Here is a 16864-nt window from a genome sequence, read left to right as displayed (position 1 = left end):
ACTCACCTCCTTACCTCCGCAGCCTCACTCACTCCTTCCTCCTCAGAGCTTGATTTGAGAGCCAGTGACTAGTGGATGCTGCTGGGCTTTATAAAACCCAATAGTTCTTTAATGCAGGCTTCACAACGAGTGTGCCATCATTTAAATCCAAACGTTCAAAGACTATTTAATGAAATGAAATGGGACTAGTTCACCCTACACTGAATTAAAAGCAGTAAGTTCTCTTTTGTATGTTTGGGAGAAATAACTAAACCAAATATTAAAATAGCTATCCTTGAATAGTGACACAATTATGTTCTTTTCATCTTTTTGAAATGTGCAAATTTCTAGATCTTTTTATAATAACGACATATTAGTTTTATACTTAAATCTTTTTCATGTAGACAAGTTGTTGTTCAAGTTATAAAATTAAAAAAAATACTTATTTGAAACATACATACATAGAGATAAAAAGGAATTAGATGTCTTTAATAACTCTACAATTGTTATACAAGTATAAAAGTTCAAGTCTTCAATATCATAAATGTACAAGTGACTTCCACAGCAGTCTTGCTGACATTTGGAAAGCCTCATATCTGAACTATCCATCAGTGTAACTAAGTGAATATCCAACTTTGTTTATCATGCATATGTTTATTTTATTCTTTAATAAAATTAAGAATCTCTAATATAGCTACATTAGGAGAGATATTCAGTTCTTTTCCTTCCTAATAATACCAATAATCTTCATAAAAGTGTCACATGTTAGGAATTAACTACTTTTCATATGCATGAAATAACATATATGATATATGATGTTGGAATATTAGATGTTGCAATAAACTGTCTCAAAGAATCAAGAGTGTTTTCTCAAGGTACTCCATCTATTTAGTTTGATTAATCCAATGTACTACCTTAGATAACAAACACTCAGTTCAGTTCAGTTGCTCAGTTGTGACCTGCTCATGGACTGCAGCATGCCAGGCCTCTCTGTCCATCACCAACTCTTGAAGCCTACTATAACTCATGTCCATCGCACTGGTGATGCCATCCAACCATCTCATCCTCTGTCGTCCCCTTCTCCTCCCACCTTCAATCTTTCCCAGCATCAGGGTCTTTTCCAATGAGTGAGTTCTTCACATCAGGTAGCCAAAGTATTGGAGTTTCAGCTTCAACATCAGTCCTTCCAGTGAACACCCAGGACTGATCTCCTTTAGGATGGACAGGTTGGATCTCCTTGCAGTCCAAGGGACTCTCAAGAGTCTTCTCCAACACCACAGTTCAAAAGCATCAATTCTTCGGCACTCAGCTTTCTTTATCATCCAACTCTCACATCCATACACGACTACTGGAAAAACCATAGTTTGACTAGACGGACCTTTGTTGGCAAAGTAATGTCTCTGCTCTTTAATATGCTGTCTAGGTTGGTCATAACTTTTCTTTCAAGGACCAAGCATCTTTCAATTTCATGGCTGCAGTCACCATTTGTAGTGATTTTGGAGCCCCCCAAAATAAAGTCTCTCACTGTTTCCCCCTTTATTTGCCATGAAGTGATGGGACCAGATGCCATGATCTTAGTTTCCCAAATGCTGAGTTTTAAGCCAACTTTTTCACTCTGCTCTCACTTTTTTTTTTTAAATTGTACATCAGTTTTATTTCAACTAAAAAAAAAAAAACGAGAAAATACTTTCAAATAAAGTACACAGAATGCTCAGTAATGATTTTACAACTAGTCAATTTGTGAGACCAGAATTTGAGATAAATACTTTAACCAGAGAAGAAGAGTTAGGCTATGCTGGCAGGTTACTTTGTTGGTATCCTTCTGACAAATGTCACCTGTGCTGTGTTTTAAAAGCCCAAGCTGTTTGGCAAGGATTCTTTTTTTTTTTTTTTTTTTGTGAGCCAGAAATTGCAGATTTTAATAAAGATGCATTCAGAGGTGGCTGGACATTCAGTTGAATCCAACATTTGAGATACATGTGAAATGCCTCTGAACAACTTTATCTATTACATGATTGCATCTCAGTCAAAGGAAGACTTTCACTCCTGTGAGCCTTGCCTCTTACATATATTCTCACTATAATTCTATTTTATGTACTTTTGCCAAAGCCAAATTTCAACAAGGAAAACATAGAATACTGTGACTATTGGGGTGGGAGGTACTGTTTTTTAGGACTGTAGCTCTCTCCTTTTTTTTTATTTTTTTAATTTAAATTTATTTATTTTAATTGGAGGCTAATTACTTTACAATATTGTATTGGTTTTGCCATACATCAACATGAATCTGCCACAAGTGTACACGTGTTCCCCATCCTGAACCCCCCTCCCACCTCCCTCCCCGTACCATCCCTCTGGGTCATCCCAGTGCACCAGCCCCAAGCATCCTGTATCCTGCATCGAACCTGGACTGGCGATTCATTTTTTATATGATATTAAACATATTTCAATGCCATTCTCCCAAATCATGCTCTTCCACTTTCATCAAGAGGCTTTTTAGTTCTTCTTCACTTTCCACTATAAGGGTGGTGTTATCTGCATATCTGAGGTTATTTATTGACATTTCTCCTGGCAATACCGATTTCAGCTTTTGCTTCTTCCAGCACAGCATTTTCATGATGTACTCTGCATATAAGTTAAATAAGCAGGGTAACAATATACAGCCTCGATATACTCCTTTCCCATTTGAAACTAGTCTGTTGTTCCAGGCCCAGCTTTAACTGTTTCTTCCTCACCTGCATACAGATTTCTCAAGAGGCAGGTCAGGTGGTCTGGTATTCCCATCTCTTGAAGAATTAACAAACACTACTCTTAGGAAAATATGGAGGTAGATGATTAAGCAATGTTGTCCACTCAACCATATGCATTACAATAACCATGCATTAGATTTTTCCACCTCCTTTCCTTCTCGCTTCCACTTCTCTTTTGTCTCCCCAATCAATTTATACTTGTAAGATTGACTGGAGGATAAACATCCTTCAAGGCACAGCTCACTTACTACCTTCTTCATAAAGGCTTCTCAATATCTGGATATAAAATATATACGTACATATTTTTGAAAGAAAAAGATAGGATAGGAGACAAGGGCTACCAACATAATATGGGAAACTTAGAGTTGATCTATGGAGGGGAAAACTTGAAGTTAAGTGCAAATCTATAAAGAGGGAGCCACAAAAAGCAAGATGACTATCGAAACAAACTGGCCAAAGAGAAAATACCCAGAGAGTCTGACATCTATGAGTCACTCAGACCAACAGTCAGATATTTTCCCCCCTATCTTCCCTCAGTAGATCACCAGTCAAAAGCCCCTCTCAGTCACACAGAGTTCTCAAATATCTTTTTGGTGCCCCTTTCTCAGATACGATGGACTGTGTGAAGAAAGTCTCTAGCATAAATGACAACAAAAGTAACATGCCAACAGATGAATAAAAGAAAGGGAACTCAGCAAAGGAGAGAGAATGCAGGGAAGAGAGTATAATTACAGAAATTTGGATTACTCTCAAAGACATAAGATGGTACATAATGAAAAGAAGGTGTTATTAAAAAAAAGAAATAGCAAACAAAATGTATAATAGACTGTTTAGAAGATAAATTTGATAAATTCTCTCAGACAGTATAGCACGAAACAGAGATGTGAAAAAATGGCAAGAAACTTGAAGGACCCATTTAGAAAATCAACATATAAAGGAAAAATCTACAGAAAAAATTTAAAAACTTATAATCTTGTGTACATCCAAGATGCAAAACTGAGAGCACATAATAATTTCAGACATTCAAAATATCAAAACAAAAAGAAAATATCTCCCACAAATACAAAAGAAGGTAGTGAATGCCCCCATCAAAATGAAGGTATAAACTGAAAAAGAGAATGAGATACAAACCGTTCCATCCAACAAAACATTTTTATAAATGTTCAATTTTGCCTCAAAAAAAAAAAATTATTCTAACCTTAGAAGAAAAGAGTAAAAATTTGGCCTGCAAATTCACACAGGCTTTCAAAATGTTTATTTCACAGGATTAATCCTGTATATTTGAACTTGCTCCAAAAATATGAAAAAAAAGAAAATTTGGAAAAAAGAGGTTCAAAATGGAGAAAGGAGTAGTACATCAAGGTTGTATATTGTTAACCTCCTTGTTTAACTTACATGCAGAGTACATCAGGCGAAATGTTGGGCTGGTTGAGTCACAAGCTGGAAACAAGATTGCTGGGAAAAATATTAATAAACTCAGATATGCAGATGACACCACCCTTATGGCAGAAAGCAAAGAGGAATTAAAGAGCCTCTTGATAAAGGTCAAACACGAGAGTGAAAAAGTTGGCTTAAAACTCAACATTCAAAACTTGAAGATTATGGCATCCAGTCCCATCACTTCATGGCAAATAGACAGGGAAACAATGGAAACAGTGAGAGACTTTATTTTCTTGGGCTCTAAAATCACTGTAGACTATAACTGCAGCATGAAATTAAAAGACACTTGCTCCTTGGAAGAGAAGCAAGGACAAGTCTAGACAGCTTATTAAAGAGCAGAGACATTACTTTGCCTAAAAAGGTTCATATAGTCAAAGCTACGGTTTTTCCAGTAGTCATGTATGGATGTGAGAGCTGGACAATAAAAAAGGCTGAGTGCTGAAAAACTGATGCCTTCAAACTGTGGTGCTGGAGAAGATTCTTGAAGTCTTAAAGTCCCTTGGAGAGCAAGGAGATTAAACAAGTCCATCTTAAAGGAAATCAACCCTGAATATTTGTTGGAAGGACTGATGCTGAAGCTGAAGTTTCAATACTTTCAATACTTTTGACCATCTGATGCAAAGAGCCAACTCATTAGAAAAGACCCTGATGCTGGGAAAGATTGAAGGTAGGAGGAGAAGGGGACAACAGAGGATGAGATGGCTGGATGGCCTCACTAACGTAATAGGCATGAGTTTGTGCAAACTCTGGGACACAGTGAAGGACAGGGAAGCCTGGCATGCTACAGTCCATGGGGTTGCAAAGAGCCAGACCCAACTGAGAGACTGAACAACAACATCACTTTAAATGCCTTCCATTTTAAAATATATATGTTTAGAGTTGCGTTCGAGTGGTAGTTGTTTGTTGAATAAGCTAGTGATGCATGATTATAAGAGTTGTATGACACCATGCTTACTGAGTGCCTACTATGTTGTTTGGCTTAAAGATGTCCTAAATTTTGAGCTAAATCTTATTTATTTTTCTATTATTAGTATTAAACTCTTTCATGTTCAGTTCTCTTTTAAACTGATGAAACTAAGGCACCACAGATCTCTTTTAAGCAGATTTTTCTTAAGCAAATCTTAAATATTCAAAAGCATTCATTTAAAATTTTATCTGAATAATTGGGTTTTCTGGTAAAAGACAGGGAACAATGCATATGTGTTAGTCCCTCATCTTATCCCAATATCCCACTGAAAGAAAATTATAACAATATACAAATGAACTCATAGTTTTAAATATAAATCAGGTAGATAGATACAGAAAAACCTTTAGATATGTGTGTAGACATGGGTTATTATGTATTTCCTGAAAGCAATGACAGTGCAGTGGCAAAGAGTACAGTTAGCATCAGTCTTCAAAAAAAAAAAAGGTTCAGGGATCCTTGGAGAAGTGGCTGAATCCAGGACGACAACAGGGAAAATACAAGATATTTCTGGAACATCAGGTGACAAAAAATGATAAAATGCTCAGAAAGAGATGGGCATGTTAGCAGGGCATAAAAGCCAAGGTAACAGAGCTCCCAATGGCCGAAGGTGAGACAGTCTGATGAACAAAACAAATAATGACATTATTGGATTATAATCCATAGAATCAAGTCCAAGAGTTCTCACAGAAATTAAAAAATAATAGGAGAAACACAGAAAAGAAAAAAAATACCTCTGCCTTACAGAAAAATTTCAACTAATAAGTACAGAAGAATTGAGGTAAATAGAAAATAACTATTTGAATAAACTATTACTACAATTGAGTAATCAAGATTAGTATCTCCAGTCTCCTGTGATAAGACATATCAACATCACTACTCTCTGAGACAGGAGGATCAATTCTGTAGTATTCTTGCTAAAAACTTACAACCTCAAATCTAATCATTAGAAAATATCAGACAAACCCAAATTGAGAGACACTTGACAAAATACAATGACCAGTACACTTTAAAAGTCATGGTCAGGAACGTCTAAGAACCCGCTACAGATGGGAGGAGACCAAGGAGACATGACAGCTGAGTGCAACGTGAGGCTTTGGACTGGACCTGAATAGAAAAGGGGAAAGTGCAGTCCCATATAAAGACTGCAGCTTAGCTAAGAGTAGTACCCAGATATTCATTTCTAAATTTTGAAAACTCTACTGTGGTTTTATAAGTTTCTAAAATTATGGAAAGCTGGGTGTAGGGCATGTAGGAGCTCTGTGATATTCTTGTAACTTTTCCATAAGTGCAGCAGTACTTTAAAACAAAATACTACCAAGTATCAGAATCACCCACCCGGCAAAAAATAATATATGTGTAACAAAAACTGAAGATAGGAGAGTTGGCAACAAATAGATATTTTCAATAAATCTCCAGAAAAGGGGAACTGACCAAGTGCATATGAAAAGACTGAAACAAAAAAGGTTACCATAGAAGAGATGAGATATACTCAATGGAACCCCACTGAAGAAATAGGGATGGTGTAAGAAAAAGAGGCAGATCTGGAAATAATAAAGTTTTAAAATGTTAGCTGGTTAAGAGGACCAGGACTAAAGCTCAACACCTTAATTACCTTTCCTCTATGCCAACAACCAGTATTTAACCCCAGGCAAAACATTCACATGATTCTTTCTTAAGAAAAGGATGTCTAGAGAAAGCCAAGCCTTTTTATGTGGATACTGTCCCCCAAGATGCAGTCATTTAGGAAGATACAGGTGACTCAGTGGGTAAAGAATCCACCTGCAATGCAGGAGACACAGATTTGATCCCTGGGTCAGAAAGATCCCCTAGAAGAGGAAATAACAACCCACTCCAGTATTCTTGCCTGGAGAATCCCATGGACAGAGGAGCCTAGTGGCTTACAGTCCATGGGGTCACAAAGTGTTGGGCACAGCTGACTGAGCAAGCACAGGAAGATACTTAGACCACAAGCCATCTTCTAGAATGCGAATCCTAAGTGCGATTTGGCCATCTATACACTCTAATCCATACTGGCTGACACAGAACACCCGACTGACCCATTTATACAAGCACAGGAAAAACTGACACCAGTGACTATTTTCATAAATGTCGATGGCAAAGTAGGAATTCCCCAACATAAGGAGACTCAGCAGAATGAAGAAAAAAAAGTTTAAAATAAACGTAAATATTAACAACCCTGGACAAAACAGAGATAGGTCAGGAACAGAAGTAATAATCTCAAGGAGATTCAAGAAATCATTGTATCTTTAAAACACAGATATGCTGTTATGAAAAAGAACAACTGAAGAACAAGGAAAGAACTTAAAAACTACAGTTGTATAAATTAGTAAGGGATCTGAAGAAGTAAAATTGAAATAGTCCCCTATAAAAGGAAGCAAATAGATAAAATATTAAGTGCAAAAATAGACATGAATGATCAATATGGAAGCTTTGTATTTGAATAACAGGATCCGTGAGAATGCTGAGGAGGAATTTTTCAAGTAATAGTAGAAGATAATTTTAGGAGCTGAAAAATGACTAAAGTCTACAGATTTGATAAGTTCAACCAGTGCCAAGCTCTATCTATAACAACAAATACACACTTACACATATTCTCAGGAAATTTCAAATCCCTAGAGTTCCTTAAAAAAAAAAAAAGTCACCCTCAAAAGAGATGAAGGATGAGAGTGACATCAAAATCCTAACCAGCAACACTGACTGTCCTAATATTCTGAGGGAAAATTATTTTTAAACTTTAATTCACTTCCAGCCATTATGCACTGGGATTCAAGTATGATACTTAAAAAAAAAAATATTTTTGGCGAGGCTGGATCTTCATGCTACATGGTCATTTCTCTAGTTGCAGCAAGTGGGGGCTACTCTCTAGGAGCAGTGTGTGGGCCTCTCATTGCAGTGGCTTTCCCTGTTGCAGAGCATGAGTTCTAGAATGAGCAGGCTTCAGTAATTCTGGCACGTAGGCCCAGTGCTTGCAGCTCCCAGCTCCTGGGCTCAAGAGCACGGGCTCAGTAGTTGTGGCACACAGGGCCTTAGCTGCTCCATGGTATGTGGGATCTTCCTGGACCAGGGATCAAACTTGTGTCTCCCGCCTTGGTAGGTAACTTCTTCACTGCTGAGCCACCAAGGAAGCCCTCAAGTATGTTATTAATACTTAAAAATACTTTAAGACATGTAAGGTCTCAAAAGCATAATTCCAAAGCCTCTTTCTAAATAACATACTTGAGAACGTAGTTCTACAAAGGAAGGAAGTAAATCAAAGAAACGCAGGCATAGGACCGAAGTAGTAGTGTATGTAACACAGGAGAATGATGAAGAGGGCCCACTGATGATTTGTACACAAATTTCTTTGCTGGACAACAAATGACTGAAGCAATAATACTGGTATCTATGCTTTTCCATCTTCTCCTGACCACTGGAGACTCTGTCGTGCTCTCCTTAAGAAGCAGTCCTCCTCCTCCATTCCTGTATGTCTGCTTCCCAAACAAGGCTCATGCTAGAGAGAGTAAGTACATCAAGCTTATAAACAGGGAACAGACTTGTGGACACAGTTGGAGGAGGGACAAGGGACAAACTGAGAGAGCAGCTTGGAAACACATATGTGGGAATTTGCTGTGATGACGCAGGGAGCGAGCTCAAACTTGGTGCTTTGGGTCAACCTAGAGGGATGGGATAAAAACCTAGAGGGAAATAGATGGGGAATCAGTGGAAACAGTGTCAGACTTTATTTTTCGGGGCTCCAAAATCACTGCAGATGGTGACTGCAGCCAGGAAATTAAAAGACGCTTACTCCTTGGAAGAAAAGTTATGACCAACCTAGAAAGCATATTCAAAAGCAGAGATATTATTTTGCCATCTAATGTCCATCTAGTCAAGGCTATGGTTTTTCCTGTGGTCACGTATGGATGTGAGAGTTGGACTGTGAAGAAAGCTGAGCACTGAAGAATTGATGCTTTTGAACTGCGGTGTTGGAGAAGACTCTTGAGAGTCCCTTGGACTGCAAGGAGATCCAACCAGTCCACTCTGAAGGAGATCAGCCCTGGGATTTCTTTGGAAGGAATGATGCTAAAGCTGAAACTCCAGTACTTTGGCCACCTCATGAGAAAAGTTGACTCATTGGAAAAGACCGTGAGCTGGGAGGGATTGGGGGCAGGAGGAGAAGGGGACAACCGAGGATGAGATGGCTGGATGGCATCACTGACTCGATGGACGTGAGTCTAAGTGAGCTCCGGGAGTCTGTGATGGACAGGGAGGGCTGGTGTGCTGCGATTCATGGGGTCGCAAAGAGTCGGATACGACTGAGCGACTGAACTGAACTGAGAGGGATGGGGTGGGGTGGGAGGTTGGAGAGAGATTCAAGAGGGAAGAGACATATGTATACCCATTTTGATTCATGTTGATATAAGGCAGAGACCAACACAATGTTGTAAAGCAATCATTTCTGATTAAAAATTAAATAAATACTACTGTTAGTATTACTACTACTTCTACTACTAATACCAAAGGGAGACACAGATCAGGTGTTTAGACACTAAAAACAGTAAGGAGAAAAGAATCCCATTCTGGATTTCTTTCTATGAAATACTGATACTGTTAGTTGCTCCGTTGTGCCCAACTCTTTGTGACCCCATGGACTGCAGCCCACCAGGCTCCTCTGTCCATGGGATTTTCCAGGCAAGGATACTGGAGTGGTTTGCCATTTCCTGCTCCAGGGGATCTTCCTGATCCAGGGGTCAAACCTGGGTCTCCTGCACTGCAGGCAGATTCTTTACCTACTGAGTTACCAGGGAAGTCCCTTTCTATAAAACTGTGATTTTTTTTTAAAGTGCAACAGTGAATATTTATTTAAAAGGAAAAAATAAATTGCAAACCTTAAAAATTGACAAATACATAGTTTCCAAATGTGTACTAATAAAATATTGAAATAAAATGGGTGTTTGTAGATTAACCTGTATCCTGTGATTTTGCTTACCTTACTTATTATAATAGAGCTAGTATTTTTTTTTTTTTTTTTGTAGATTCCTTAGGATTTTAATGTGAAATCTCCGCAGCTAGAATCAGATTTCTGGTTTTATTTCAGCTCTAGCCAATGGCCAAAGAACTGCCTGCACTGATGCTGAGTCATGTCCTGGGCCTAACTGAACACCGCTAGTGATTTCCCATGATTCACTTCAGCCTCTGTCAAGTCAACAGCATGCTATGCTGGTCACTCCTTCGGCAAGCCCTGTGCAGGGGAGCATGCTCTGCTCTGACTTTATGGAAAAGAAAAGCTTGCTTCCTCAGCCTTCAACTCAAAATTTAAAGCATTTCAGAACATTTTAAATTCTAGAGGGATTTCCCTGGTGGTCCAGTGGCAAAGATTCCATGCTGCCAATGCAGGAGGCCAGGTTCAATCCCTGGTCAAGGAACTAGATCCCACATGCCACAACTAAAGATTCCATACCTCACCGCAAAGATCAATGATCCTGCATGCAGCAATGAAGACCCAGTCCAGCCAAATCAATATTTCAAAAATTCAGTTACTCAATATTTTTATATTCATTTAGCAGTCATTTATTGAGCCCGTATTACATGAGAGGCACTGGGACTGTCCCCAGATTCAAAGATATGAATAAGCTGAAGTAGCTAGGAAATGTGTCTTTGTAGTACAGTATGGTAGGAATTCAGGCACAAGTAATGTACCAAGAGACAGAAGTGTATGGGTAGACAACAGGGAGGAAGGTGGCATAAAGGAAGTTCACCTGAAGAATGGACATGATAAGGGGATTCGGAAATGAGTGTAAGAGATTGCTAGGAAGTAAAATTAGGAAGGTCAGTTTAGGCAGATGGATTAGCAAGCACAAAGGCATGGACATCTGAAAGGACATGGAGCCTTGTGAAAATCATCCAGAATGACTGGAGCATATGATGTACATAGCAGAGGGGGTCTGTGAAGGCCAGCAGATCCCAGGCCCTACCCATCTGAAACAGGAGAGCTTGATGCTGAGGAAACCAGGGGCTGAGGGTATCAAGTGTTTCAAGAACTGGAGTAGACCACAGTATAAAAGCATCACAAAGCTCACCCCATTCACTTTCCTCACTCAGCACATCTGACCCAACCACCTGTGATGTGCCACGCACTGCTGGAAGGCCAGGGTTCAGAGTAGACAGAATCTCTGCTCTCTTGCCTTCATGGAGTTTGCACGCCAGTGGAGGAGAAAGACAGTGTGTCACAAATAAGCAAGTGTGTAGTAAGGACTAAGGTGGGAAATAACATAGACAAAGTCACAGGAGGTGGTGCACATTTAGACATGGGTGTTCAGAGAAGGCTGCTTGGCAGTGGGGACCCTGAACAGAGGACTGGACCGTGAGAAGCGAGGAGGAAGTGCAGCCCGAGGGAACAGTCAGTGCACAGGACCTGGAGTGGGAGCATCTCTAGTGTCTTCAGGTCAGCCCATGAGGTCACTGTGGCTAGTGCAAAGGGCATACTGCAAGGAAAGATGGTTGGAAGTGGGGCCAGAAAGGTGGCATGAAGTCAGTGTGGGGCCTTCTAGGATATCATGACTTTGGATTTCATTTTGAACAAGGGAAACTGAAAAGTTTTGAGCAGGGCAGCGGTATGATGTGATTTATATAATTTCTGACCTCATCAATGAAGCAAAGTACTTAAAAATGTGCTTGAGAATGATGAGGTCCTTTTGACACTTGAGGCAGCAGCTTCTGATTCCCTGTATAATTTATAATGACATTATAAATTTCATTATTCAATAAATTACTTTATTTAAACAATGTAAATGTGAGTTATAGGTGAAAATCTAAGCCTACATTTTTCTTTCTAGTTTAATTGTAAGTCACTGCTTAAAAGCATCAGATTATAAAATTAAACATTTTCAAATGGTATAGGGACTTATTTTTATATTTTCCTTACAAAATTAAAATGCACATTAGAGCATGCACGCTTTTCCATCCATCTGTACATGTTTTTTCACACAGTTCAGGAGAAGAATGCTCCCAACAAAACGCCTCATGAAGAGTTCATGCTTGGAGACGCGGTCAAGGCAGCACATCAAAGAACAGCTGCTAACCAGACTCCGGGCAGCGGTTGTGGTGGCTGGGCTTCAGGATGGCCCCCAGCACCTCGCTCACCACTGGACCAGTGCCCTTCTGGGAGGGCACCAAAGGAAGGGATTACCATGGGTATTTGCGAAGAGGGTCAGTGCTGGGAGCTCCAAACACACCAAGTATAACTGGTGTTCTCCACCAACACCAGCCAGAGCAACGCTGCTCTTCTTCCTGAATCTTTACCCTCCATCTCTTCACAAAGCCACAAAGCAACACACACATGCACACACACACACACACACACACACACACACACACACACACACACACACACACACACACACACTGTTCCTTTCTCTTTTTAATCATCCTCCTTTTTCTTTACTGATGTGATTTTCCATCTCTGGCATCCCCCTTTCTCTCTCTCAGACCCATGTCCAGTCCATCAGGGCACCCTGTTGTCTAGACTTTCAAACTATTCAGAAACTTACCACATCTAAACACCTCCATTGTCACTGCCCTGGCCTGTGTCTACATTCTCACCCTGGATTACACCTGCAGCCTCCAGAGAAGTACCCCTATTATCTCTCTTCACTACCCTCTGGAACACATCCTCTCAAAACAGCAGCCAGGTTGATACACTTAATGAAGTCTCCATCATATTTCTCAGGGTAAAAATAAAGGGCTTTTATGACCCATGTCTCCACACAGTGAGGCTGTCCAGCATCTCTGAGCCCATCTCTTACCACTCTGCCAGAACTCTCTTCACAAACATGCCAGACACACTCCGGCCATTGGGGTTTGAATACAGCTCTTCCCGCTGCCTGGAGTGCTTCTTCCTTAGATGACTAACTCCCCACCCTCACTCCAATATTTGCTCAAATATTATTTTCTCATAAAGACATTTCTCTAATACCTGTTCTCACATCTACTCCCCAACTCTCTCACCCATAACTCGTTTATTCTGCTTTTTTCCCCCAAATCACTTATCTTCCAAGTGAAAGTGCAAGTCACTCAGTCATGTCCGACTCTTTGTGACCCCATGGACTATCCAGTCCGTGGAATGCTCTAAACCAGAATACTGGAGTGGGTAGCCATTCCCTTCTCCAGGGGATCTTCCCAATCCAGTGATCAAACACAGGTCTCTCATTACAGGAGGATTCTTTACCAGCTGAGCCACCAAGGAAGCCCAAAAGTGAAAGTGAAAGTCACTCAGTCATGTCTGACTCTTTGCTACCCCAGGGACTATGTAGTCCATGGAATTCTCCAGGCCAGAATACTGGACTGGGTAGCTGTTCTCCTATCCAGGGGATCTCCCCAACCCAGAGAGCGAACCCAGGTCTCCCACATTGCAGGTGGATTCTTCTATCAGCTGAGCCACCAGGGAAGCCCAAGAATACTGGAGTGGGTAGCCTATCCCTTTTCCAAGGGATTGTCCCTACCCAGGAATAGAACCAGGGTCTCCTGCGTTGTAGGCAGATTCACACTTGGCAGACACTCAATAAATAGGTGTTGAATGGAATGTCAAATAATATTTCCTACAGTTTTTCATGCTTTCAGCTCATGTTTCTTGGTCTTTCATTCTTTCTCAAGCTTCTCTACATTTCACAAATCAATACTGAAATGAAATAAATGATGCCTCTCCTTCAAAGGGTACCAGATTCTGCAGTGCTTTCCACTGCCTGCCATCTAATTGAATTATTTGGCTTCAATTACAATCGTAGAGGAGTAGAAAGATTCCAACTCAAGACATCCAGTTGCTATGCTTGGCACTGTTCTTAATTGTGTGACCTCAGTAAATTATCTTTCCTCAACTATAACCTGGCCGTGGTAGGGGGAAGGGTGGGCAGGGAGAGGAGATTCACTTAAATGGTCTCTAAAGTCATATGCAGTTCTCACATTTGTTATGTCTCAGACCTAATACATCAAAGGGATACTTTCCCCTCCATCTTATTCTTGTTCTCTTGCAATTTTTTTTGATAAGAAAAAACACTGCCCGGATTGGGAGAGGAAGAGTGATGAATTTGCCTGAAGGTGGCCCAAAGGTATAAAGTTCCAGTTATAAAATGACTAAGTTCTGAGGATATTACGTATAGTGTGGTGACTGTTCTTGTACTGAATATTCGAAAGTTGGTAACAGTAGATCTCCGGCTTCCCTGGTGGCCCAGATGGTAAAGAATCTGCCTGTGGGAGACCCAGGTTCAATCCCTGGGTTGGGAAGATCCCCTGGAGAAGGGAATGGCTACCCACTCCAGTATTCTTGCCTGGAGAATTTCATGGAAAGAGGAGTCTGGCGAGCTACAGCCTATGAGGTTGCAAAGAGTCTGACGTGACTGAAGTGACTAACACTTTCAAGAGTAGATCCCAAAGATTCTCATCACAGGAGGAAAAACTTGTAACTATGTGAGATGATGGATGTGAATTAATCTTATTGTGGTTATCATTTTGCAATATATATGTATGTACCAAAATGTTATGTTATACACCTTAAACATGCAATGCTGCATGGCAGTTATACCAATAAAACTGGGGAAAAAAAAGAGAGAAAAGAAAAACAATTTTCTGAACTCAACATCTTTGTAAAGCATGAACTGATTCGCCCTTATCTTTTCAGGTCAGTTCTGAAGTGTGTTTTTCCTTTGATGACTCTGGACACTGTAGTCGAGAGAAAACTAATTCACAGCAAGTAAAAAGTATTTCCACTAAATTCTTAAATTGAATTCTTTAGATTTTTTAAAAGTAGTACTTCTAAGAAAATCAGAAGTCTAAATATGACATCTAATGAGTTTATATTATTTTGCTACATTAAGATGTTAACACAGTATACTGTTTTTAAAAGACTAAATCCTTGATGAGAATAAAGAAACTATGCACAAATAGTACATTTTTAAAGTTTGCATAATAATAGCTCTAAATCTTGTTACATTGCTTCATTTAAATGTGTATCATAATACCACACAAAGTATTCTAACTAGGAAAATACATGTATATATAATCTTACTAAATATATGAGTGTGTATATATATGGGGCTTAAATATTTAATTTCATATATATATATATATATATATATATATATATATATATATATGTTCCTAGCCCATACAGTTAATTCTTTTAATTACAGTTTTAAATGTGACATTTAGTAAGTTTATATCACTTTAGTACATTAAAATGTCAATGCTAATTTTAGAATTCTGTTTTAAAAAAAGAATATTTTAAGCGACTAAGGGACTTTCCTTGCTTAAGATGTGTCATATAACCAGTAATAGTTCTGACTAATTCAGAGATATTACTCAATCTTTCTCTGAGCTGAGAGTTGAGAGAAAAATCCTCAACAGTAGCTCTTCCTGGTTTGGGACGTTGTCACTGACTGTCATATTATATGATTATATTTGGTGTTTTTCTGAACATAGAGCAATGCTAGCTTCCTAGGCAAAATCCTAAACTCAAGTATAGCAAGCTGAGAAAAATTGTAAGATTGCTAGTCTCAAAATGGATAAAGTGACTCATTAATTACCATATAAAACTACAGTGATAATTGAATCAAGATATTTGCTTTTGTTGAACTCTATATTTAAATTTGGTTTAGAAAAATTAACAAATCAGAATTAGAATAATTATATATTCTATAATTTTGGTGTTTTTAGAAGTAATTTAAGAATTAATATTTAAATTTTATTAAAATGAACCTTTTGCTTTGAAATACAGAAAGAAATGTATATATGTTTATATATGTCCCTTTCTAATCATTATTTTATGAACGGATATCAATACCATACATTTTAATATGTCAAAATGTGGCTATAATTTTGCAACAGCAGTCTTCAAGAAATATTTTATTATGATTCCAAATGTGGGTCCAGTAACTTGCAGATGATCTTATGTCTTTAGTTTAATGTGTGTGTGCATGCTAAGTCACTTCAGTCATGTATGACTCTTTGTGACCCCATGAACTGTAGCCTTCCAGGCTTCTCTGTCCATGGGATTCTCCAGGTAAGAATACTAGAGTGGGTTGTCATTCCCTCCTCCAAGCGCAATCCCCACCCAGGGATTGAACCTGAGTGCCTTATGCCTCCTGCATTGGCAGATGGGTTCTTTACCACTAGCACCACCTGGGAAGCCCCATTAGTTTCTTCAGTGTTGCTAAATCAGTTCTTCAAAAAGCTACGGCTGGAAAGGAACAGTTGCTCTGCTACTATCCAGTTAACAAAGTACCCAGTTGCAGGTATCCAAAGGACTAGGATCTTCACCAGATAATGCACCAGAACCACCGATTCCTTCCTGGAATCTCTTCAAAACTGCCTGTGTCTGTGCAAGCAGGTGGCTACTTCTCTTTGGTAGGTGGACACCTACCAAGACACTAGCTCCACAGCAGGCCTTCCACTCTGACTCTCACGCCTGTCTACCTTACTACTCCTTCCTCTCTCTCTTCCTTTCTTCCTCCATCCTCCTTTCTTCTCTTCCTTTACTCTCCTTTATTTTTTCAAAATTTCCTTTTTTTCTAAAGACCAATTTATTCTTAAAAGTCATGATAATAATTTAAGAAGAATCTAGGGAAAATTTGATACAAACTGGAACACAATTTTTTCACCTGTGTGCCTTAGGTGAAAATCAATTAGATAACTGAAGAAGAAAGTCCATTGAGAGATAATACAGTCCACATACACAGGCAAG

General features: G+C 39.2%; 1 protein-coding gene across 18 annotated transcripts in view; it reads right to left on the bottom strand.

The window, feature by feature from the left end:
• HDAC9 (histone deacetylase 9) overlaps positions 1-16864 on the bottom strand; it is a 1063328-nt gene that overhangs the window by 139612 nt on the left and 906852 nt on the right.

The sequence above is a fragment of the Ovis aries genome, chromosome 4 (genome assembly GCF_016772045.2).
Source record: "Ovis aries strain OAR_USU_Benz2616 breed Rambouillet chromosome 4, ARS-UI_Ramb_v3.0, whole genome shotgun sequence".
NCBI classification, from domain to species: Eukaryota; Metazoa; Chordata; class Mammalia; order Artiodactyla; family Bovidae; genus Ovis; species Ovis aries.
The sequence above is the reverse complement of the archived record's forward strand: the minus strand, read 5'-3'. Positions and strand labels throughout refer to the sequence as shown.